Source organism: Capricornis sumatraensis, chromosome 11, assembly GCF_032405125.1.
Source record: "Capricornis sumatraensis isolate serow.1 chromosome 11, serow.2, whole genome shotgun sequence".
Classification (NCBI taxonomy): domain Eukaryota; kingdom Metazoa; phylum Chordata; class Mammalia; order Artiodactyla; family Bovidae; genus Capricornis; species Capricornis sumatraensis.
The window spans coordinates 56,899,569-56,925,782 of NC_091079.1; positions in this window are offsets into that span (position 1 = coordinate 56,899,569).

Genomic DNA, 26,214 nt, shown 5'->3' on the forward strand with positions numbered 1-26,214 from the left:
TCCAACTCTTTGTGACCCCATGGAATAGTCTATGGAATTCTCCAGTCCAGAACGCTGGGGTGGGTAGCCCTTCCCCTCTCCAGGGGATCATCCCAACCCAGGGATCGAACCGGAGTCTCCTGCATTACAGGAGGGCTCTTCACCAGCTGAGCTTTACCAGGGAAGCCCCCAGAAACCATTGACTTGGAGCTAAAAATCCACTGAATCATGAGTGTACAAACTTCTCCAGTACATTTTCCTCAGGTCTTTCTTGGGATAGGCCTGGGTTTTGTACCTGTGACTCTGGACTGTGGGGAAATATGAGCAGCCTGATTTATGACCTTTACCTTGAAGCTGCAGTTACATGTGAGACTTTCCCTGTAGCCCAATGCTGCAACCCCTGCCTTTGTTATTACCTTCTCCTCCAAAATACACACAAACCCTAGCTTATAAGGGAGAAAACGCCAGGATCACAGCTGGAATATAGCCTATGCCCTGGGGTTGAATGGGAGCATCTCTTCAAAAAAACACGAATGTGTCTCAATTTTGTTAGAGGCAGAAGCCAAGCTGGTGTTTCTCCCCTTTACCAGGGCCTGGGAGACCCCCTGAGAGAGCTGATGGGGAGCGGAGGAACTTCAGGGCAGGCCTGAGCTCCATGGGCTCAGTGGGGATCCTATAATGAGGTGAGCCTGAGAGTCAGGCTTGAGTAGACATGCAGAGATTCATGCTTGAATCTCGAGAGGCAACAAGTTATTTACCTGTGGGTGTCTCTTCCTAAGGCTCTAGAAAACCATACTGATGGGTTCTACCTCATGTCCCGTGTCACAGCAGGTCACTTGCCCATGAGCATGAGCCAACACAGGCATGGTCCCCACTCTCATGTCAAACAGGAGAGATGACACTAACCATTACACAAATAAAATGGAAAATTATAGCTGCAGTCAGCGCTATACAGGAGAGGTCCATAGTGCTATGGGACTGCATATCCGGGTATCTGACCCAGATAAGGAAGGCTTCCTATGAGGACTCATTGAAGAAAAAATGGAGATAGTTAGCTCGAGTCAGAAAAATCTTTTGAGGCACCAGGTGTAACTGCTGTCTTCTAATCTGAGGCTGCCAAGAAAGAGGTAGATAGGACTTGTCCTGGGAGATATCAGAATGTAGCGGAAGCTATAGAGAGTTAATGTTAGGTCACCTAGAAAGCTTACCAACTACAGAATGGTCATGGTGTATGCTAGTTTTGAACTCTTCTTGGGGCCGGACTCTATGTTCAGTTCTATACATGTAATATCTCATTTACTCTTCACTGCAACTCTATGTTGGTCTTCCCAGGGAGCTCAGTGGTAAAGAATCCACCTGCCAATGCAGGAGATGTGAGTTTGATCCCTGGGGTGGAAGATCCCCTAGAGAAGGAAATGACAACCCACTCCAGCATTCCTACCTGGAGAATCCCATGGACAGAGGACCCTGTGGGGCTAAAGCCCATGGGGTTATAAAAGTTGGATATGACCCGCAACTAAACAACAATAATGCTATGTTAGAAATTTATATTTCTCTTCCTTTTTCAGATGACCAAACTGAAACATAGAGGTGAAGTGACTGTCTGAGGTTGCCTAGTAGTGAGTGGGAGAGCTAGGATTTGAACCCAGGTCATCTGGCTCAGGAGCTGTGTTCTAAACTACTGTTCCTTATGGGGTTGGTGTGGGTATTCAAGTTTGGGCCAGTAGACCTAGAGAGGATTCAGGAAACAATGGAAATCCTTGGTCTTTAATGTCCCACGTAGCCTAGAAAATACTCTGCTTCCTCTTCCAGCACCATCAAAAGGGACAACTTTACTGCTCATCTCTTTGACATCCACAAAGTGAAGTGAAGTTGCTCAGTTGTGTCCAACTCTTTGAGACCCCATGGACTGTAGCCTATCAGGCTCCTCCATTCTTGGGATTTTCCAGGCAAGAGTACTGGAGTGGATTGCCACTTCCTTCTCCAGGGGATCTTCCCAACCCAGGAATCGAACCCGGGTCTCCCTCATTGCAGGCAGAAGCTTTACCATCTGAGCCACCAGGGAAGCCACTGGTGACATCCACAAGCAAGTCCTAAAAGAAGGCATTGTGCAGGTAACCATTCTCAATATTAGTCTTTAAACTATGAGAAGTGATCATGGCTAGATCATTTTAAGGCCATAGCACTCTACTTAACTTTGCGATGCCATTACAAATGACACATGCAATGTGAGTACCGTGTTTACAGTGGTTGGCCCCATGACACAGTTACATGTATACACTTTGTCATTAGGATAGAGTGACTATCCTGATTCCTGATTGATCTGACCATGATGAGACAGACAGGGTCTAAGTGAGGAAGAAGTACAAAGTCCAGTCACTACTTAAGGAGTTATTTTATGGGGTTACTTGAAGGAAGATAGCTTGATGAATTAAATTGGTTACCTTGAATTTAATGGGCCACTGTGAAATTTTGAAGACTAGTTCTCAAACTGCACAGAGAACCAGTGGCTCTGAGTTGATATACTGGCTCAAATAGTAGCTCCACTCTTTCCTCCTACCCTTCAAGCCAGGAACTTTGGATATGACCTCATTTGGAAATAGAATCTTTGCAGATATAATGAAGTGCAGATGAGGTCTTATTGGGTTAGAGTGGTCCTAAGTCCAGTGTGACTGATGTCCGTCTTGTAAAAAGAGTGAAATTTAGATACACACAGGGGAAAATGCCGTGTGAAGACGGAGGCAGCAATTATAGTGATGCATCTACAAGTGAAAGCGTGAAAGATTGCATGAAGAGAATGGCTGGGAGTCAATTGAATACAGGAGAGAAGCATTTACCATATTCTTCAAAGCCTCTAGATGATATGTTGATTTCAGACTTTTGGCTTCCAGATGACAAATTTTAGTTGATTCAAGCCACCTTGTTTACGGTAATTCATTACACCTACCCTAGAAAATTCATACAGGTGATCACTGGGTCTGGTAGAAAATTGAACCACTAATGGAAAAAAGAAGTGTAGATAAAAGTGGAGGGCTAAGATGAGAACCTTGTTGGATATGCCAACATTTAGGGGACATAAGTCCAAATGAGGGAGAAGAGATAAATCAGGAAGTTCCAGAGATAATCCAGACAAGCTCTACTTTTCAAGAAAAGGACGTCAAATGTAATGGAAAAGGATGAGGAGATGAGAGCTAGAAAAATGGGGTTGACAAGAAGTAGGTTATTAGACTTCCAAGAAAACATTTCTAAAAGCATTTGTCAATCTTGAATATGAAAAAGGATCATACATAGACTTTGTTAAAAATGTAAGTCCCAGAGTCACTTTTCTGAGGTGCTGATTCTTCAGATGGAGAGTTGAGTCCATGACTCTGCATTTTAATGGGTGATTCTGAGCCAAGAACTTCTTGGACTTTATGAAATGATGCTAAAGTGGTGATGGTGGTGGTTTAGTAGCTAAGTCGTGTCTGACTCTTGCATTCCCATGGACTGTAGCCCACCAGGCTCCTCTGTTCATGGAATTTTCCAGGCAAGAATACTGGAGTGGGTTGCCATTTCTTTCTCCACGGGATCTTCCTGACTCAGGGATCGAAGCTGCATCTTTTTCATCACAAGTGGATTCTTTACCATTGAGCCACCAGGGAAGCCCTAGGTCAGGAGAAAATCCAGGGTTTGTGAAACCTGAAACTAATATGATTTGGGAGCTTTTTTTGTTTTTAACAAAAAGAATATAAAATTATAAATACCAAGTTGGGAGAAAGGCAATATTTATTTATTGATAGAATAATCAGAAAAGAAATAATTAGTTATACATTTTAAATATTATAATTATCTCAAACTTTAAAGACATTTTGGAGCTTCTATCAGTTTTCTTTAGTTTACATGTTTGGCTTCCTATTAGCATACTTCTTCAAAGATATTTGATTTTTAATATTGTCACTGATTCTATAAAATGTGCAAAATTTAAAATTAAAGCTTCTTAAGAGCCACTTAAATGCATTTGAAAATCAGTGTGAGCCAAAAATTGTGAACAAATTGCTTTTATATCACAGCTGGATTGGATGACTTCCCAATGTACATGTGTAGGAATTTTGTCTTTGGAACAAATGTCTTTTCAGTCAGTTCCTCTGTGTTGCTGGCAATTTTATGCATAGCTTTGAGTGGAATACCTAGTCTTTTATCAGGATAAGATTATCAGATATGGTAAGATGCTATTTAATAACATGGGATACATAGATCACATTAATTTAAACAGAGACACATTGGCTATTTGTAGTTCTGCTATATATGTATGCCTAACAAATGGAAAGTTTGATTAATTTCATTCGTTATGACCTGCATTAAAAAGGAAAAATATATAGTGTATTATTGTATTTCTTATAGTCATCAAGAACTTTTTGACAAAAGAGAACATTCTGACTAAGTATCAATGAGAAATGAATTTATTTTCCATTTGTAACTTCCCACAGACTAACTTCTGCTTCTCTTTCACATCAACATATTTCTGGTGTCAGATGCCATACTGCAATACAAGTTCTGGCCCTGCAACTTCACGCTGCAAATTTTATCAAAGCATATGCCTATATGAACATATTGCTAGGGCCACTCCCAGGGCCCTGGATAATAAAATAGAAGTTCTGAAGCTTGAGCTTTATTAGCTTAATGGAAGCTCTAACACTAACAGGTACCGAAGCTGACTTGTAGGGCGCAAAGAAGAGGTATCTGGTGGACAGGCCGTGGAGAGCTTACAGAAGACTGATGGTTCAGAGGTATTTAGTCGGGAAGAAGGAAGAGATGGAGTGGTGGTTAGAAAGAGGGGTAGTTATTATTACATGAAAAAATTCTGTCTGTAGAATCACAGATTGTGTTTTTAAATTCAGGGATATGAATATACAGAAAAGGCAGAAAGGGGACAACGAAAGGAGAGGAAGGAGAAGGAGAGAGAGAAGGAAGTGGAGGAGGGAGAAGAAAAAGAAAGAATTCGGGTAGCAGTTCTGAAATTTCTAGTCATAGACGCTAGTCTCTTCTTCCTTCCTTTAAGTTGATCTAAGTTCTTGATGGGTTCCCAACATGGCTTCCACGTGGTCCTTGTATCAAGGGAGGGTATCCCCATCCTTTCTGACTTCCCCTAAAGAGCATCTCTGACCAGCACCCTGATGTTATTTCTTTTCCCTCTGCATCTCAGGTTGTTGCCAAAGCTTTGTTTCATTTTGGCCTCTGATGTCAGACCCTTAAAATTTTCATTCTTCTGCTCCCAGTCACAAAGTATGTTTCTTTCCCACATCCCTGAGAAACTTCTCAGACAGTAAGGGAGGGATTAGAGGAGGCACAATAACACAATGAATTCAAAATAAGAAGCTGAAGACAGATGACCTCAATATGGATATTTTTCCTGGAGAGTAGCACATTACTGCTACGCTTTCTAAAATCTATTGAGTCAATATATAAATTGACTTAATGGGCCTTGATATTTTTGCCATGATAAGTGTTAAATACAAGTTATTTTTCAAAATGAATCACAAAAAATTGTATTCTAAATAGGTTTTTTTTTTTTTTGATATTGAATAGCTAGGTCTTTTAAGACATTTTAGAACTTGACACTTAGAAGGAACAACACAGTCATAAGTGCCACACTTGACTGTGTTCACATGCTGCCAAAACAATTCAGAAGAAAGCTGAAAAATTCACTCATTCATTTGGAAGTTTCCAAAGATCCAGATGTTTGGCATCATGCAGATTGTTATGTGACTGCTTGGGCTGTTCATATTCCGTATATTTGGCATGTATAGGCAGACTCTGGTTATGTTTTCAGATAGGGAAATGCAACGTGTTTCATGTGCTCTCTTGGGACCCCACAACTAATGGTGTCAAATGGCTTTTCCCCATTTGATCCCCATGAAGACAGTTTAATTTCACTCATTTTTCTAGTCCCACAAAAATGCAGGTGCAGATATTTCATTGCTTCTAATCTCAAAGTAATAAAAGATTTGAATAAGAAAAAACAATTCTGTTCCAACAGAAAGCATTTCATCCCAAGAAATAAAATTTTCCTTTCTTTATTCCAGCAAATGAACAATAAAAATACATGAAATCATATTATCACTGAGAATAAACATAAAAACTTGACTGCTTTCTTTAAGGCAGATCTAGAGGATGATTTTTTTTAATCTTTCATTTAAATTGTATCTAAACATACTTTATTAGTTCGGCACATCAAGATTTAGAAGAACTAGGAGAATGGCTGGCTAAATTTCACTATAAATAGTGACTCTTTGAAATCTTTTTGCCTAGAATTAAGTTTTTTGTCAAGTATTTCCCAGCTTGACTGTGCTATTCATTTTAAATTGATTGTGTGCTCTATATGGAGCTATAATAGAAAACTGGGAAAACAGATCAATTTAGGTTCCAGAGAGCTACCACAAAGAGATATTCACATTAAAAGAGACTTGCGCTTGTAAGACTTTTCTTCAATATGTCTAATGGCTTAATTCAACAAATATTGACTGAGTTGTTCCCATTTGAAGAACACTTGCCTTAGTATTATGGGGACATAGAGTTGAAGAGGGGAAAAGCCTTACATTTCAATTGACAAAGTCAGAGAATATTGTGTTGAAGCAAGAAATTTGATAAAGAATACACTGTAGGGATGAAATGGTACCTACTAAATAGAAATTAACGATCAATTATTAATATTTTGAGAATGTTACTAATATATCCTTAAGGAAAAAGCATAGAAATAAGGAATATTTAAGAAAATTTAATTCTTCCTGCTTCTATATGATACAGAAACCATTAAGGAGAAAATAGAGCAAAATAAAAGTAAAGAATGAGGATTGCAAGATTTCTCTTATACTTGAGTGGTTTCAAATCATATATCAATATTAAAACAAGTCTTCAAGAATTCTAGTAAATTAGCAAGCATTTGAGTGTTACAAGTACTAATAGTGTGACAAGTACAAATCAATACAAATGATAAGTTGATGGACTGATTCATTCAGAAGGGATCAAATTATTGAAAGATCAAATGCAAAGGGGAAAATCCATAAATATTGATGTGTTCTGATACACTGAGGAAAAGACCTGCATTATAACAGGTGACAGCTCATCTATGTGGCAGATAACTAGTACAGTCCACCAGCCCTCCCTAGCCACAGGTTCCACATCCATGGATTCAATCAACCCTGGGTGGAATCAGAGGTGTGACTGTATCTAGGTCCTTTTATATAAGGGACCTGAGCATCTATGGAATTTGGTTCCCTTGGGGAGAGGGATCCTGGATCCGACCCTTTGCAGATACTGAAGGACGAATGTAATTGCAACTGGTACATAATTAAGACAGTAAATTGTGGCAAATGAGTAAATAATATTTCTTAGATTGATCCTCAGTTGGGGACTGGGACAAATTAATGTAGTACAGTGAGCATAACTTTAAAGTATTTCGGAAGTGAACTGCTAGGTCGTGTACTGGCATGCACCCAGAGCAGATCAAAGTACCATTGCTGCAGAGCCGTATATTCTGCTACGAAATAGTTTTAATAAAGCAGCGGAAATCGTCCCCTCCCTTCCACCAACTGTCCTATTTAACAGAAATAAGCATAAGAAAAATGTAGCTCTTAGAGAAGGACTAAACAAGTGTAGAAATAGGAGCATCAACATTAAAACGGCTGCTATTCCCAATGATAAGAAACCACTTCAGTAATTGTAAGAGTAAGCAAAACTTTCCTAGTGCTTCATTCACTTATACAACTAGAATCTGCGGTGCATAGGTACAGATCAATACAAATGGCCAAATGTGGCTGTTTGCTTCAGTCAGTAGAGACTGAATTATTGAAAGATTGAGTGAAAAGGGAAAATCCATAAACATCTATGTTTACTGCTACAGTGACAGAAACATCACAAAATAACTAAAGGCAACACGGAGCAAATCTTCAGTTCTAGTGTGGAGTTGAACTCTTCCAGAGAGGACGAGGATAAACCTGGTACAAAGATAAGGAGGCTCTGATAAACAAAACAGGCTTGGTGGATGCGTTCTGAAGCCCCATATGTGAAGAACCCTTAAAGGGGTAGATAGCACAAAATACAGTGACAATAGAGGAGTGTTAAACTTCAGTTTAATTTAAGATACTGAGATCCAAATTTGAATTGGTAAGCGGCCACAAAATTAAAAGATGCTTCCTCCTTGGAATAAAAGCTATGAGAAACCTAGACAGTGTATTAAAAACACATCACTTTGCCAACAAAAGTCCATATAGTCAAAGCTATGGATGTGAGAGTTGGACCATGAAGAAGGCTGAGCCCTGAAAAATTGATGATTTCAAATTGTGGTGCTGGAGAAGATTCTTGAGAATCTCTCGGACATCAAGGAGATCAAACCAGTCAATCCTAAAGGAAATCAACCTTGAATACTCATTGAAAGGAGTAATGCTGAGGCTGAAGTTCCAATACTCTGGCCACGTGATGCAAAGAGCGGACTCATTGGAAAACATCCTGATGCTGGGAAAGGTTGAGGGCAGGAAGAGAAGGGGGCAATAGAGGATGAGCTGGTTGGATGGCATCACTGATTCAATGAACCTGAGTTTGAGCAAACTCTGGGAAATAGTGAAGGACAGGGAAGCCTGGCGTGCTGCAGTCCAAGGGGTCACAAAGAGTCAGACACGACTTAGCGAACAATATCAGTAACAACAAACCATTACAGTAGAGGGACTCAGGCTTCAGTAAAATTCAAACTCAGGAAATTGTTGCTTCATATTATGGTGGTTTGATTAGTTTGCCGTGGGATCCCCAGCATTGGTTATGTAATAAGGATAATGTTCAACCCTAAAGGGAAACAATTGGAAGGGCTTGGAAGGCTGCTAACAGCCAAGTAAAGCAAGTTTGTTTTCAAGGAAAAGTCTGGAGAGTAAAAAGCATATGTTTCTCTTTGCTTCCATCTAAGCACCCAAATACTGGTTTTACGGCAGCAAAACTGAATTTTGTGCACACTAACAGATGGAGACCCTTAATGTACTGCCTGCCTTGGCAGGATGCATTCGAGTTGAGTTTGGATGAGACTGTTACCCTAAGGGTATTTAGTGTCGATAGTTAAGAACTCAGTAAAATGAAGAATGAAGAACCAGGCCACATTTAGGGAAAGGGATACTGATTTCACATTCAAACCCAAATGTCAGCCTACAGTCACTGATTGCTTGTTTTATAAACACCTTAAGTTGAAAATATCTAAATCTAAGTTTCAATATTCTCCTTTAGACTGCTGCTGCTGCTAAGTTGCTTCAGTCATGTCCGACTCTTAGCGACCCCATGGACTGCAGCCTACCAGGCTCCTCTGTCCATGGGATTTTCCAGGCAAGAGTACTGGAGTGGGGTGCCATTGCCTTCTCCCTCCTTCAGACTAGTTCCTCCTTATCGTCATTTCAGGCACCTAGTTGCTCAAGCCAGCAATTTAAAAGCCACCTTTGATACTTCTATCTCCCTTAGCTCTTGCATTCAGTCCATCACCAAACTTTATTAATTTTGCCTACAAAATACTCCTGGTCTCCATGCATCTCTATCTTGGCTGCATCTCTGGTTCAAGCAGATGACTGCCTGTCAAATTCTCCACTTCTTCTCCTTTCCCAACCTGTTCTCCATGGAGCAGCTTGATCTTGTAAAACTGTATATCAGATCAAATTACTCATCTGTTTCAAATAACTTCAAAGATCTTTCATTGCTCTTAAAGTTGAGTTTCTCAGTATAGCCTATGATCTTCTGCATGACTTGGGCCTTATATGCCTCTCCAGGGTGATTTTTGACCATTTTCCCCCATGTTAACCATGCTTCAGCCTCACTGGCTTGTTTGTTTGTTTTTTCCAGTTCTTTAACCACACCATTTTTTTTCTCAACTTAAGGCTATTGTATTCTGTGCCTAATTTTTGCACCATACTTCTGGCCAAAAGGAAGACCTGACAATTTTATTTATTAAGTAGTTATAGCCAAAGAACTTGACAACTATTCATGTCCTAACAACTTAGCAGCTACTTAAAAAAGCGTAAATCAGGGCTTCTTTGGTGGTCCAGTGTCAGGAGTCTGCCTGCAAATGCAGGGGACATGGGTTCAATTTCTGATCCAAGAGGATCCCACATGACACAGACAGCGAGGCCCATGTACCACTACTGAGCCCATGTTCTAGAGCGTGTGCTCTGCAAAAAGTGAAGCCACCACAACAAGAAGCCTGTGCACCACAATGAAGAGTATTCCCCGCTCGCCACAACGGGAGAAAAGTCTGAGCAGTAATGAAGACATAGTGCGCGCAAAAATAACTAAATAAAAAAGGAAAAGCAAATTCAAAGAAAAAAAGGAAAATTCTTAACCATAATTATTATGAGTGGGATGTCTGTACCATTTGCCCATAGCACAAATACTCAAACTTTGGAATTAGATTAAATACTGCCACACTTGTTTTCTCGTCCACATTGGTTTTTATGTGGTATTTGCTTTTTATTGTAGAGAGTGCTGAAAATTCTGTAATTCTGCTTTAAAAAGATATCACATCATGAAAAGAAGTGTATCATGATTTCATACTAAAATTATCAACTACTTAGAATTAGTAGCTCCCCTTGTGTCTCTCCCAAATGCTGAATATCTCTGTATTCCTCTCTCTAAAATATAAGCTATCTTAGAACACACTAGTGACTTCACTGTGGTGCTCCAGGGTGCCTTGGCACACAGTTTGGAAACCATGGCTCTAGAGAGTTTGAGCAGAAGAGTGACCCAATTTGACTTAAATTTTAGTAGAATCCCTCTGGTTACTGCAGAGAACATACTGAAAGAACAAAGGTAGAAGCATGACCAGTGAGTAGTACTGCAGTGATTGAGAGCTAATAGTGTGGAAATTAGACTGGAGTGGTGATAGCGGAGGTGATGAGGAGTTTAGACATATTTACGATATGAACTTACAAGAGTTGCTGATAAATTGGATTTCAGCTGAAGAGGAAAGACAGAAGTCAAGGACAACTCCTAGTTATTTGTCTATGGAACTGAGAGGATAGACAAGCAATCTTCATGAGGGTAGGGGAAGATTAGGGATTCAGTTTTCTATGAGTTAAATTGATCCAAGCAGAGAATAGGAAATCAGGGTCTGGAGCTCAAGGGAGAGTCCTAATCTATATATATCTTTGTGAATCTTTATCATATATTTAGAGGCAAGAGAACAGATGAGATTTCCAAGGAAATAAATTATATAGATAGGAGTTTCAGAAGATAGAACAGCATGTTTACATATAAATTAAATATATATTTATTCAGATAGAGGGGAAAACTCATGCTGGTGCTGCTGAAAAGAAAGAATTCCTGGAACAATAATATATAGGAGATGAGAGATCATGCAATCTAGTCCAGAGTCTTAGTTAAGGGCTGGCATTTGTTTGGAGCACAGAAAATTTATTCATAGTAAGAGGGGAGAAGGTAGAGAATATATGGATAAACAAAAGTGTGGTTATATATGAAGACTGGAAGAGCTCTCTTTCTATTGTTCCTATCTTTCAGAAAAAATATAAGCAAAGTCATCAGCTGAGAGTAACAGTGGTGGGAACTGAGTTGGAAGTTTGAGGAGAGAGAAGTTATGGAACAGCTTTATAAGAGAGTGGAACAACAAATAATATAGGTCATGTTGCCTTGCCGGGGAATATTAATGGTCTACTGGAGGTTTGTGATCATGAATTAAAATGAGAACATTAAGCAGAGTTGTAGAGTTTTCTGAGCCAGGTTCAGCTTCCCTGGTATAAATCTGGAGTAGACAGCTAGACAGATAGACAGCTAGATATAACCAATGTTGTGTGTATTTTTTAAAGCATGATGAGGAAAAAGAGGTCAAGGGAGCAATTATAACGACCAGTTCTAGGTTGGTCATTATAATTTTAAGCTGGTTAATAAGGCTAGTGAAGACATTAGGGAGGTAAGGATCAATGAAAAGAGGTAGAATCAATAGTTTGTAGGACCTGATGGGTTCAAAGAGTTGTTGGAGTGAAGGTTACTAGAGGTATTTCTGGTCGGATTGAAATGGAGATTATGGAAAATTTGCAATTGTTGACAATTACAAGGTAGAAGTATATCCATGGAGTAAATAGCTAAGCTAGGGAGTTTAGAAGAGGGGCAGTCAGGGAGTTGTAAAATCAGGGTGTTGGGATGATCACTAATCAGTTTTGCTTTTATGATCTCTGGCTTTTTGGGCCATTCTTAGGCCTTTTGCATTCCACTGTTATAAAAGCAATTCTATGCTTTCTTTTGTTACTTTTAAGATTTCATTTTCTACACTGAATTATTTCATCTTTTAGGATTTTTTTTTTGAAAAATGATTTTGAGACAATACTTAGTTTTTCCAGACACATACCTAGTTGCCCTAATGTCATTTATTGAACAGTCCTTTTACCATTGATTTAACACCTTTATCATATATTAAAATTTCATCTGTATTTGGGCCTACTTTTGGAAATAACTATTCTATTATAGTCTTTGGGTCTGTTTATATACTGGTACAGTATTATTTAAATTATTGAATTAAATTAAATTAAATTATTATTATTTAATATCTGTTGAAGCTAACCTACCCACTCTCATTGCTCTTCTGCTTCACTGATTTCCTGCTATTCTTACATATATTTACCCATATACTTTGGAATTTATCTATTTTAGAAAACTATTAGTATTTTAAATGCAGTTGTGTTATGCTTGTAAATTATGAATAACTGACATCTTTATGATTTTGAGTCTTCTTGTTTAACATGTCCATTTGTGGCCCTTGCCGATGCACTAGTTTAACTGCATAGGCCTGATACATTTTTTGTTAAATTTATATTAAGTAATTTTACATTTTTTTGTTGCTAATATGACTGTGGTTGTTTTACTCATTATATATTCTAACTGGTTGGCATTGGCTTTTGCAAATGTGAAAAACAATTAATTACCATATATGAATTTTTTACCCAGCTACTTTAATCAATTCTCTTTTTGTAGTAATAATTTTTAGTTGATTCCCATGTATTTCAAGGTATGTGTGTGTGTGCTAAGTTGCTTCAGTCGTGTCCGAATCTTGATGACCCTATGGACTTTAAGCCGCCAGGCTCCTCTGTCCATGGGATCGCCCAGGCAAGAATACTGGAGTGGGTTGCCATACCCTCCTCCAGGGGATCTTCCTAAAGGAGGGATTGAACCTGTCTCTTACGTTTCCTGCTTTGGCAGGTGGGTTCTTTACTACTAACACCATCTGGGAAGACCATTTCAAGGTATATAATAATAATATACTTTGAAAAACTAAGTTTATCTCCCTTTTTCCAAATTTTATATTTCTCCATATTGTTCTTATATCTAATTGCAGTGGCTGTTAATTCAACTACAATGTTAAAAAATAGACATGCTCATTATATTTCTCTTGCTCTTGTCTTTAATGGGAACAGTTAAGCATAATGCTGGGTTTAGGCAAAAAAATAATATTCTCATCTATACTTATGAATTATTAAGAACCAAGAATAGTTTTAAATTTCATTTTTTAGTATTCCAGGAGATGATTCTAAAAAATTTCTCCCCAGATACATTAATATGATAAATTATATTACTAGGTGAATTATATTAACAGATTTCTCTAATTCTGAACCATTCTTACATTACTGGAATTAACATCCTGCCTTATCACTCTTTTAAGTGTACTGCTTTTCATATGCTATTAATATATTACATAGGTAATTTTATTATATTCATAAGGAAGTTTAATCCTTTTTCTTTTCTTTTTTGTAGTATCTTCCAGGTTTTGCTGTATATGTTTGCTCAGTCATGTCCAACTTTTTGTGACCTGATGAACTGAGCCTGCCAGGGTCCTCTGTCCATGGGATTTTCCAGGCAAGAATATTGGAGTGGGTTGCCACGTCCTCCTCCAAGAGATCTTCCTGCCCCAGGGATCAAACCTGTGCCTCCTGCATCAGCAGGCAGATTCTTTACCACTACACCACCTGGGAAGCAGGTTTAGGTATCAATGTTATATTTGTTTCATTAAAAAATCCTTGGAATATTCTTCCTTTTTAATCCTCTGAAACAGTTTGTGTCATTTAGATTATTTGGTCTTGATGATTTGTTAGAATTCTCCTGGAAACCTTTTCAGCTTTATTTGAGGGGGTTGCAGGTAGCTTTTAGCTCCCATCTTTATTTGTTCTATAGATATTATCTGTTTAGGATTTTTCTCCAATTGTGAAGAAATTATGCTTTCCTAGAAAATTATTCATTTCATCCAGTTTTTAAAATTTATTTGCCTAGTGTTGAGTAGTTTATTAAAATTCTTTTAATTTCTTCTGTTTTCAATGGTTTTATAGTTTTACTCCTTATAATTTCATTTAACAATATTTTCAGTTCATCTTTTTCCTGATTATCTTTGCTAGCAGTTTACTTATTGATATTTTAAGATTATTTTTAAATCATTTTTGTTTCCTAGCTCAGAGTAAATCCTTTTAGTTTTATTAATGTTTTTCCTTCTGCTTTTTTGGTTTATTTTGATATCCTTTTTCTGAACGTTTGAGTGAGATTTTCAATTTATTTTTCACTGGCATAAATTCTTAATCACAAAAATTTCCTCTAAAAATGTTTTAGATGCATTTTATAGACTTGATTTATAGTGTTTTTATTTTTATTGCTTTCTAGAAATTCTGAATTTTACATTTTTAAGGTAGAAAAGCCTTCCATTATTTTACTTTGTATTTAATTTTCTTCCTTGCATTTGAAACAAGGTGTATTCTCTATTTTTGAAAAAAGTCTTTTGGCTGTACCACAGGGTATGTGGGATCTTAGTTCCCTAACCAGGGATCAAAACTCTGCTCCCTATATTGGCAGTGCGGAATATTAATCACTGAACCTCTAGGAAAGTCCTGGTATATTCTCTATTTTTAAGGTGAAGAATTCAGTATATATTAATCAAGTCTACCGTAGAATTATGTTCAGTTCAGTTCAGTCGCTCAGTCGTGTCCGACTCTTTGCGACCCCATGAATCGCAGTACGCCAGGCCTCCCTGTCCATCACCATCTCCCGGAGTTCACTCAGACTCATGTCCATCGAGTCCGTGATGCCATCGAGCCATCTCATCCTCGTCGTCCCCTTCTCCTCCTGCCCCTAATCCCTCCCAGCATCAAAGTCTTTTCCAATGAGTCAACTCTTCGCATGAGGTGGCCAAAGTACTGGAGTTTCAGCTTTAGCATCATTCCTTCCAAAGAAATCCCAGGGCTGATCTCCTTCAGAATGGACTGGTTGGATCTCCTTGCAGTCCAAGGGACTCTCAAGAGTCTTCTCCAACACCACAGTTCAAAAGCATCCATTCTTCGGTGCTCAGGCTTCTTCACAGTCCAACTCTCACATCCATACATGACTGCTGGAAAAACCATAGCCTTGACTAGAGGGACCTTAGTCGGCAAAGTAATGTCTCTGCTTTTGAATATACTATCTAGGTTGCTCATAACTTTTCTTCCAAGGAGTAAGCGTCTTTTAATTTCATGGCTGCAATCACCATCTGCAGTGATTTTGGAGCCCCCCAAAATAAAGTCTGACCCTGTTTCCACTGTTTCTCCATCTATTTCCCATGAAGTAATGGGACCGGATGCCATGAACTTTGTTTTCTGAATGTTGAGCTTTAAGCCAACGTTTTCACTCTCCTCTTTTACTTTCATCAAGAGGCTTTTTAGTTCCTCTTCCCTTTCTGCCATAAGGGTAGTGTTATCTGCATATCTGAGGTTATTGATATTTCTCCTGGTAATCTTGATTCCAGCTTGCGTTTCTTCCAGTCCAGCGTTTCTCATGAAGTACTCTGCATAGAAGTTAAATAAGCAGGGTGACGATATACAGCCTTGACGTACTCCTTTTCCTATTTGGAACCAGTCTGTTCCATGTCCAGTTCTAACTGTTGCTTCCTGGCCTGCGTAAAGATTTCTCAAGAGGCAGGTCAGGTGGTCTGGTATTCCCATCTCTTTCAGAATTTTCCACAGTTTATTGTGATCCACACAGTCAAAGGCTTTGGCATAGTCAATAAAGCAGAAATAGATGTTTCTCTGGAACTCTCTTGCTTTTTCCATGATCCAGTGGATGTTGGCAATTTGATCTCTGGTTCCTCTGCCTTTTCTAAAACTAGCTTGAACATCAGGAAGTTCGTGGTTCACGTGTTGCTGAAGCCTGGCTTGGAGAATTTTGAGCATTACTTTACTAGCGTGTGAGATGAGTGCAATTGTGTGGTAGTTTGAGTATTCTTTGGCATTGCCTTTCTTTGGGATTGGAATGAAAACTGACCTTTTCCAGTCCTGTGGCCACTGCTGAATTTTCCAAATTTGCTGGCATATTGAGTGCAGCACTTTCACAGCATTATCTTTCAGGATTTGAAATAGCTCAACTGGAATTCCATCACTTCCACTAGCTTTGTTCGTAATTATGTTACTTAGGTGATATTTTATGCCCTTTCCCCCCCTACTTGGCTTTCATGGATAGAGAAGGGAAATTAAAATCTCTTATTTGTAAGTGTTTCTGTTTATCTTTGTATCTTTTACAATTTCTCCTTTATGAAGTGTTGCTTCCGTGTTGATTAGTATTATTATGTGCAATTTTTAAAGCATTGCATGGAATCTCCATTTATTCTTTTTAGCCTCAGAGCAAATTACCTTAAAAGCTAGTGCCTTAAAACAACCACTATTTGTTTAGTTCTCCATTCTGTGGGTCAGTTGGTTGATTCTTGTCTGGGCCAGTTCAGCTGATGCTGCTGGGGGTCTCTTCTGCAACAAGCTGATGGATTGAGTGGCAGCTGAAGCAGCCCACACACCACAAGGAGAGAGTCACCTCTGCTTGCTGCAACTAGAGAAAGCCTGCATACAATAATGAAGATTCAGAGCAGCCAAAGGTAAATAAGTAATAAAAAAAAAATCTACTCGTTGACTATGTCAGCCTTACCCAGTAAAGTTCATGCCTTATTTGAGGTATTTTTCTTAACTAAAAATGATTATTCACCTGTACCAGTTTAAAAAATTTCTGTCTTTTTATCTCTAATTCTGTGTGTGTGTGTGTGTGTGTGTGTGTGTGTGTCTGTGTTGTTATTCCAAACAAACATTCATTCTGGGCAATAACATCTTTTTTTCTAATAAGTTGCTTACCCCTGTGGCTTTGTTTTGGTCGGATTATATTTAGGCCACAGTTCAGATCTGCTCATTATTCTGGAGGCAGAAACTAGAAATTGGCTCCTTAGCATACTATTAAATAAAATAAGCTTTTCTTCTTTTGCATAATTGTTCTCTCAATAATACAAAACATGAATGCACAATAAGGAGAAGAGAAAAAAGAAAGCTTGAAAAGCGCTGGATAAAAACCCAATCTTTTGTTTGTTATGTTCGGTGGTGGAAACTGATTATATAACTTGCTATCATTTGTTTCAAACAAACTATAAAAAGGAACAAAACAATGGGGATTTAAACATGGGAGGTTGATCTCTATTAGGGGAGCCTAGAAAAGAAAGTTAGTGTCATGGAGGTTGTATTTTGTTTATCAAGTGGTGAAAGGGGAAAAAAGGGGCAGGATAGGGGTGGAGGTGAAGGGAGTTTTCATTAAATTTTCCAGGTGTTTCTCAGACTAAACTGAGGTGTACTGGGAATGATCTTTTGTTCCGGGATCAAGCTTCTTCATATTGATACTATTTGTCTTGTATTTTTAAGTGTTTCTCAACTGCAACATCAAACTTTTGGAGGCCAGGATGCTTTTGGGTAAAAGTGGCAGAGCTCACCTGACTAGAAATACTTCCCTGATATTTGGCCTCCGTGAATATGTTAGCAAATTATCTGTAAGCAGCAATCCAATGGGTTCTCCAGAGGCACATCCACTCCTCCCCACATTTCCTCTCTTGTTCCTGAAGAGTCACTGGGGTTTTGTTTCATTTACTTATTTTCACACTGTATTCCAGATTCTGTCTGTGGATGGACAGGGCATCAATGGCTTATGTATTAAAATGTGTTATGAGGCATGGTTGCAAAATGAAAAAAAATAATTTAGATGAATGAATATCCCTTTAATAGGTATACATCCAAAAATACTATCTGGCCTAATTTTTCTTCATTCTTCGCAAAGTTTCTCCTTTGTTAGTATGGTTTCAAGATCTCTCTCTCTACAACATGTGCATATGGTGGCCTCTCTTTCATCCTGAGAAAGATGATCTCACAGAACAGAGTAATATCTTTGGGACTGCGCCACTGGGCAGGGCCAACTCTTAACAGAACTTTGGTTTGAGATGATCCACTTTTCATCACAACCAGCTGTTCTCCTGCACGCTGTGACTACAAGTAAGTACTCCATGCTTTTTATTTTTTTATTTTTACTTTATTTTAGTTTACAATACTGTATTGGTTTTGCCATACATTGACATGAATCCACCATGGGTGTATACAAGTTCCAATCCTGAATCCCCCTCCCACCTCCCACCCCGCATCATCTCTCTGGATCATCCCCATGCACCAGCCCCAGGCATCCCGTATCCTGTATCGAACACAGACTGGCACTTCATTTCTTACATGATAGTATACATGTTTCAATGCCATTCTCCCAAATCATCTCACCCTCTCCCTCTCCCTCAAAGCCCAAAAGTCCGTTCTATACATCTGTGTCTCTTTTGCTGTCTCGCATACAGGGTCATCATTACCATCTTTCTAAATTCCGTATATATGTGTCAGTATACTGTATTGGTGTTTTTCTTTCTGGCTTACTTTACTCTGTATAATCGGCTCCAGTTTCATCCATCTCATCAGAACTGATTCAAATGTATTCTTTTTAATGGCTGAGTAATATTCCATTGTGTATATGTACCACAGCTTTCTTATCAATTCATCTGCTGATGGACATCTAAGTTGTTTCCATGTCCTGGCTATTATAAACAGTGCTGCGATGATCATTGGGGTACATGTGTCTCTTTCAATTCTGGTTTCCTCGGGGTGTATGCCTAGCAGTGGGATTGCTGGGTCATAAGGCAGCTCTATTTGCAATTTTTTAAGGAATCTCCACACTGTTTTCCATAGTGGCTGTACTAGTTTGCATTCCCACCAACAGTGTAAGAGGGTTCCCTTTTCTCCACATCCTCTCCAGCATTTATTGCTTGTAGACTTTTGGATCGCAGCCATTCTGACTGGTGTGAAATGGTACCTCATTGTGGTTTTGATTTGCATTTCTCTGATAATGAGTGATGTTGAGCATCTTTTCATATGTTTGTTAGCCATCCGTATGTCTTCTTTGGAGAAATGCCTATTTAGTTCTTTGGCCCATTTTTTGATTGGGTCGTTTATTTTTCTGGAGTTGAGCTGCATAGGTTGCTTGTATATTTTTGAGATTAGTTGTTTGTCAGTTGTTTCATTTGCTATTGTTTTCTCCCATTCAGAAGGCTGTCTTTTCACCTTGCTTATAGTTTCCTTTGTTGTGCAGAAGCTTTTAATTTTAATTAGATCCCATTTGTTTATTTTTGCTTTTATTTCCAGTATTCTGGGAGGTGGATCATAGAGGATCCTGCTGTGATTTATGTCGGAGAGTGTTTTGCCTATGTTCTCCTCTAGGAGTTTTATAGTTTCTGGTCTTACATTTAGATCTTTAATCCATTTTGAGTTTATTTTTGTGTGTGGTGTTAGAAAGTGATCTAGTTTCATTCTTTTACAAGTGGTTGACCAGTTTTCCCAGCACCACTTGTTTTTTTTTTTTATTTTTTATTTTTTATTTTTTTTATTTTATTAAATTTTAAAATCTTTAATTCTTACATGTGTTCCCAAACATGAAACCCCCTCCCACCTCCCTCCCCATAACATCTCTGTGGGTGATCCCCATGCACCAGCCCCAAGCATGCTGTATCCTGCGTCAGACATAGACTGGCGATTCAATTCTTACATGATAGTATACATGATAGAATGCCATTCTCCCAAATCATCCCGCCCTCTCCCTCTCTCTCTGAGTCCAAAAGTCCGTTATACACAGCTGTGTCTTTTTTCCTGTCTTGCATACAGGGTCGTCATTGCCATCTTTCTAAATTCCATATATATGTGTTAGTATACTGTACTGGTGTTTTTCTTTCTGGCTTACTTCACTCTGTATAATCGGCTCCAGTTTCATCCATCTCATCAGAACTGATTCAAATGAATTCTTTTTAACGGCTGAGTAATACTCCATTGTGTACATGTACCAAAGCTTTCTTATCCATTCATCTGCTGATGGACATCTAGGTTGTTTCCATGTCCTGGCTATTATAAACAGTGCTGCGATGAACATTGGGGTACATGTGTCTCTTTCAATTCTGGTTTCCTCAGTGTGTATACCCAGCAGTGGGATTGCTGGGTCATAAGGTAGTTCTATTTGCAATTTTTTAAGGAATCTCCACACTGTTCTCCATAGTGGCTGTACTAGTTTGCATTCCCACCAACAGTGTAGGAGGGTTCCCTTTTCTCCACACCCTCTCCAGCATTTGTTGCTTGCAGATTTTTGGATCGCAGCCATTCTGACTGGTGTGAAGTGGTACCTCATTGTGGTTTTGATTTGCATTTCTCTGATAATGAGTGATGTTGAGCATCTTTTCATGTGTTTGTTAGCCATCCGTATGTCTTCTTTGGAGAAATGTCTATTTAGTTCTTTGGCCCATTTTTTGATTGGGTGGTTTATTTTTCTGGAATTGAGCTGCATAAGTTGCTTGTATATTTTTGAGATTAGTTGTTTGTCAGTTGCTTCATTTGCTATTATTTTCTCCCATTCAGAAGGCTGTCTTTTCACCTTGCGTATATTTTCCTTTGTTGTGCAGAAGCTTTTAATTTTAATTAGATCCCATTTGTTTATTTTTGCTTTTATTTCCAGAATTCTGGGAGGTGGATCATAGAGGATCCTGCTGTGATTTATGTCTGAGAGTGTTTTGCCTATATTCTCCTCTAGGAGTTTTATAGTTTCTGGTCTTACATTTAGATCTTTAATCCATTTTGAGTTTATTTTTGTGTGCGGTGTTAGAAAGTGATCTAGTTTCATTCTTTTACAAGTGGTTGACCAGTTTTCCCAGCACCACTTGTTAAAGAGATTGTCTTTACTCCTTTGTATATTCTTGCCTCCTTTTTCAAAGATAAGGTGTCCATAGGTGTGTGGATTTATCTCTGGGCTTTCTATTTTGTTCCATTGATCTATATTTCTGTCTTTATGCCAGTACCATACTGTCTTAATGACTGTGGCTTTGTAGTAGAGCCTGAAGTCAGGCAAGTTGATTCCTCCGGTCCTTTCTTTTTTCTCAAGATTGCTTTGGCAATTCGAGGTTTTTTGTATTTCCATACAAATCTTGAAATTATTTGTTCTAGTTCTGTGAAAAATACCGCTGGTAGCTTGATTGTGCTCTTTCTTCTAGTTTAATAAATACTCATAAACTCAGTATGTTGTAATACTTAAAAGAATGGAATTTGCAGTCAGAATGCCTGGGCTTGAATTGTTCTGCCATTTCCTGACTGTGTGACCTGAACAAGTTACTTACCTGCTCTAAGTCTTGGCATCTTAATCTTGAAATGAAAATGACATGTCACCTATTTCATGACATTGGTAACAATAGATCAATGAGATTAGGGAACTCGCATTCTGCTGGACAGGTAGTTAAAGCTCTATTAATGTTAATTATTGTCAGAAATTAATGTGTGGATCACAAGAGACTGGAAAGTTCTTAAAGAGATAGGAATGCCAGACCACTTTAACTGTCTCCTGAGAAACCTGTATGCAGGTCAAGAAGCAACAGTTAGAACTGGACAGGAAACATCAGACTGGTTCCAAGTTGGGAAAGGAGTCCTTCAAGGCTGTATATTGTCACCCTGTTTATTTAAATTTTATGCTGAGTACATCATGCAAAATGCCAGGCTGGATGAATCACAAGCTGGAATCAAGACTGCCCTGAGAAATAACAACCTCAGATATGCAGATGATACTACCCTAATAGTAGAAAGTGAAGAGGAACTAAAGAGCCTCTTGATGAAAGTGAAAGAGGAGAGTGAAAACCTGGCTTAAAATGCAGCAATCCAAAAACTAAGATCATGGCATCCAGTCTCATCACTTCATGGCAAATAGATAGGGAAAAATGGAAACAATGGCAGATTTTATTTCCTTGGCTTCTAAAATCAGTGTGGATGGTGACTGCAGCTGTAAAATTAAAAGACTCCTTGGAAGAAAAGCTATGACAAACCTAGACAGTGTATTGAAAAGTAGAGACATTGCTTTGCTGAGAAAGGTCTTTCTAGTCAAAGCTATGGTTTTCCCAGTAGCCATGTATGGATATGAGAGTTGGACCATTAAGGAGGTTCAGCACCCAAGGATTGATGCTTTTGATCCTTGGTGCTGGAGAAGACTCTTCAGAGTCTCTTGGACTGCAAGGAAATCAAACCAGTTAATCCTAAAGGAAAGCAACTCTGAATTCGTTGGAGGGAGTGATGCTGAAGCTCCAGTACTTTGGGCAACTGATGTGAAGAGCCAACTCATTGGAAAAGACTTTAATCCTGAGAAAGATTGAAGGCAGGAGGAGAAGGGGGAGATAGAGAATGTGATGGTTGGATGGCATCACCGACTCAAAGGACACTGAGTTTGAGCAAGCTCTGGGAGATAATGAAGGACAGGGAAACCTGGCATGCTGTAGTTCATGGGGTTGCAAAGCATCAGACATGACTTAGCAGCTGAACAACAGCAACAAGATATACACTCAATAACAATATATGATGGAAGTAGACAATTAAGTGATTGTTTTTTAAGAAAAGGCTTTACATACAATCTAAACTTATGCTGAGTATTGAAGCCTAAGTACCCTTTCAAAAGCATCCCTTTTTCTTCCTTACTAAAGTCTACTCTCCAGAGTGTTATATAAACACCTAGATTGGTATGTGTTTTTTGAAAAACATCTTTATAGAATTACTTACCTTTAAAACACTGTCTTTAGTTATGTTGTAAGAAACTTCATACTCAGAGGCATTACTGAATAGTGGGTAGAGATAGTTTTGCGGTAGAAGGATCTTTCTAGAATTCCTGGAATGATATCTATCTATCTATCTATCTATGGTGGTGGTGGTAGTTTAGTCGCTAAGTCATGTCCAACTCTTGTGACCCCATGGACTATGGTCCACCAGGCTCTTCTGTCCATGGGATTTCCCAGGCAAGAATACTAGAGTAGACTGCATTTCTTTCTCCATTATCTATATCTATATATTACACATATATACATACATGTATATATATATTATATTAATATATAACATAAATACTGTATAAAATACATTATATATAAATATATAATATATCAGCATATATGGAGTGTGGTTAGTTAGCCCCAGTCATATAGAAAGAATGGCTTCCACTTAGAAGTTGGTAAGCTAATTCTTCACTTTTGTTGAACTAGAGCTAGGCTCTCTTTGAAATGCATTGATTGCTCCTTCTGCTGAGGGGTCTTTGTCTTGAGGCCATGTTAAGGGATAGTAGGGCTTTTTTTTTTTCACAGGGGTCATAGGTTTCAATAGCAGGAAGTGACTTAGGGTCTGTTATTAGGAGGAGTGCATGACTTTGTTCACAAATGCTCGGGCATAGCTGTGTTGTCTCTTTTACTTTGGAGGGAAAAGAAAATTGAGATCAATAGGCAATTGTGCAAGATGGTATTTAGAATATGTACTAATGTTTGTTTTAAAATTATTGATTAAAATTATTTGATATAGATATTTTCTACATAGAAACAGCTCATAAAAACTGGAAGATTCTTAAATATGAAGTCAGGGGACCTAACATTATACCATAAGCTGAATATTCCAATTAAATTCAGGTTGAATTTTGGATGTTATTTCTCACTGGGGAACACTGGCAGGCTGTATTGGTATCAGTCAGCTTAGACATCTATGTAAGTCGCTTTGTAGGACTGAGCACAGATGCTTTCATTCATACATGGCTGGACACTATAATAGACACTTGCTAGGCACATAAAAGAATTCTGCTGTGTGTACTTTCTTTTCTTTTAAGGATATTAGAAAAGAATACCAACTTAACATCCCAGAACACATTACTGATTTCTGCATAGTCTTATGACAAGCAGTTTTGAAAGACAGAGAGTTCTGCTTGGCTTGGGTAAGCAAAATTAGCCATGAAATGAGCCTGAATCATGAAATGAGAATACACTTCTCCTACCCTAGAAGAACCACATCTATCAATGGGCAGCGTCTAGAAGATAACTGAAACTAGAGTCACATTCCAGCTCCTAGTTTGGGTTTTTTTTTTTTTTTTGAATACTTGAATACTGTACTTGCTTCCTGGTATAGGAATCTCTAGCCCTCCCCATAAATACTGGAAAATTGCAAATATGAATTTGCTAAGAAGATAACACATGGAGGAACAGTAGGAGGAGTCCAGCTCTTTGGATTTCTGCTCATTATTTCTGTGAGGCAAACTTCATGATTCTGAATACACTCATTGATTTTTCTGTTGAGTCCTGAAAGTCAGTCATCTTGCATCCTCATTCTTTCAACACCCATGCAATCTATGAAATCTGTACCATATCCTGTTGCCACTGACTTTGTTCAAGCCCTCATCATTTCTTAGACTATAGCGGCAATTGTCTAACATCTCCTTGAATTTATCTTCAGACTTTTCAAATTTATGCCTTACCATTTTAAACATAGACACGTTTATACACAAGTTGACCAAATCACCATACTACTTAAAAGTCATCAAGCATACTCCACCACATACTGAAAGTGAAAGTGAAAGGGTTAGTCCCTCAGTCGTGTCTAATGCTTTTTGACCCCACAGACAGTAGCCTGCCAGGCTCCTCTATCCATGGGTTTCTCCAGGCAAGAATACTGGAGTGGGTAGCTTTTCTCTTCTCCAGGGGATCTTCCCAGAGATCAAACCTGCGTCTCCTGTACTGGCTAGCAGATTCTTTATTGCTGAGCCACCAGGAAAGCCCACTATTACTCAGCCAAAAAAAAAGAAAAAAGAAGGAAATAATGGCCATTTGCAGCAACATGGATGGATCTAGAGATGGGCATATTAAGGGAAGCCCACATCTACTGAATATTTTGTTTAATATTTTAATATTTTGTTTAATATTCCCTTTATAATTCCTTTCTCTTGGCTGCCACAAATTAAAGTACTATCTATCTCCCTCTTACTATCTGTATTTCAGTTATACAAAACTGACAGCAATCCTTGTGACACAATTGTGCAACCAAAAAAATTTTTTTACCCCAAAGATCTATAGATAAAGTCCTATTGGAGAATAGTGCAGACTTTAATCAAGAGGTGATTATTGACCTCTTGAGTGCTACACTAGGGACCGTGACAAATACAAATAATATGGGGTGACCATTAGTCCTGGTTTGTCTGGGACAGCCACGGTTTATGTCTGAAATCCCAAAATAATTGTGAATATTCTTTTTTCACTCTTAGCTTAGGTGGTAAATTAGGAGTATCCCCACAGAATAAAAGGCACAGATCTTGCTGTTATGAAGGTGCCACTTGGAAAGGCACAGCAGAACAGACTAGAGAGTAATGTAAGATTTGATGCACTCAGGCACTTAATTTCCTAATAGAGCCTAAAGGGTTATACTCAGAAGGGACAGACAGGGAGCTGACGTCATTAGGAAAGGGTTTAGATGGGAAGGATCTGAAGGCTGGATAGATCAAGAGGGAGGACTGACTTCCAAATGAGGGAGGAAGAGGAAAACATCATAGAGGTGGGAATATGGGTAACAATTTTGTGTCCCACTAAGGAAACCAACTTGAGTGAAATGGGGAAAATGGTTTGTTGGATAAGGTGTGCCTTTTGATGGAAAAGTGTAGACTCTGCCTGAACTAGAGAAACTCTTGTGGCCTCCAGTATGTTGTTATTTGTTGCTTAGTTGCCAGGTCGTGTCTGACTCACGTGTTTGACTCCGTGGCAACCCCATGGACTGTAGCCCCCCAGGCTCCTCTGTCCATGGAATTTCCCAGGCAAGAATACTGGAGTGGGTTGCCATTTCCTTCTCCAGGGGATCTTCTGGATCCAGAGATTAAACCCAAGACTCCTGCATTGACAGGTGGATTCTTTACCACTGAGTCACCAGGGAAGCCTTGGCATTCAGTACATAGGAATGAGAAAACATGGCAACAATAATGATTTTGGAAAACTGGCCCCCAAATGGGAGATGGACACTTTTCCTGTGTGGGGGAAAAATTGCTGGGATCCTGAGTTCAGGGCAGAAATTCTTCCAG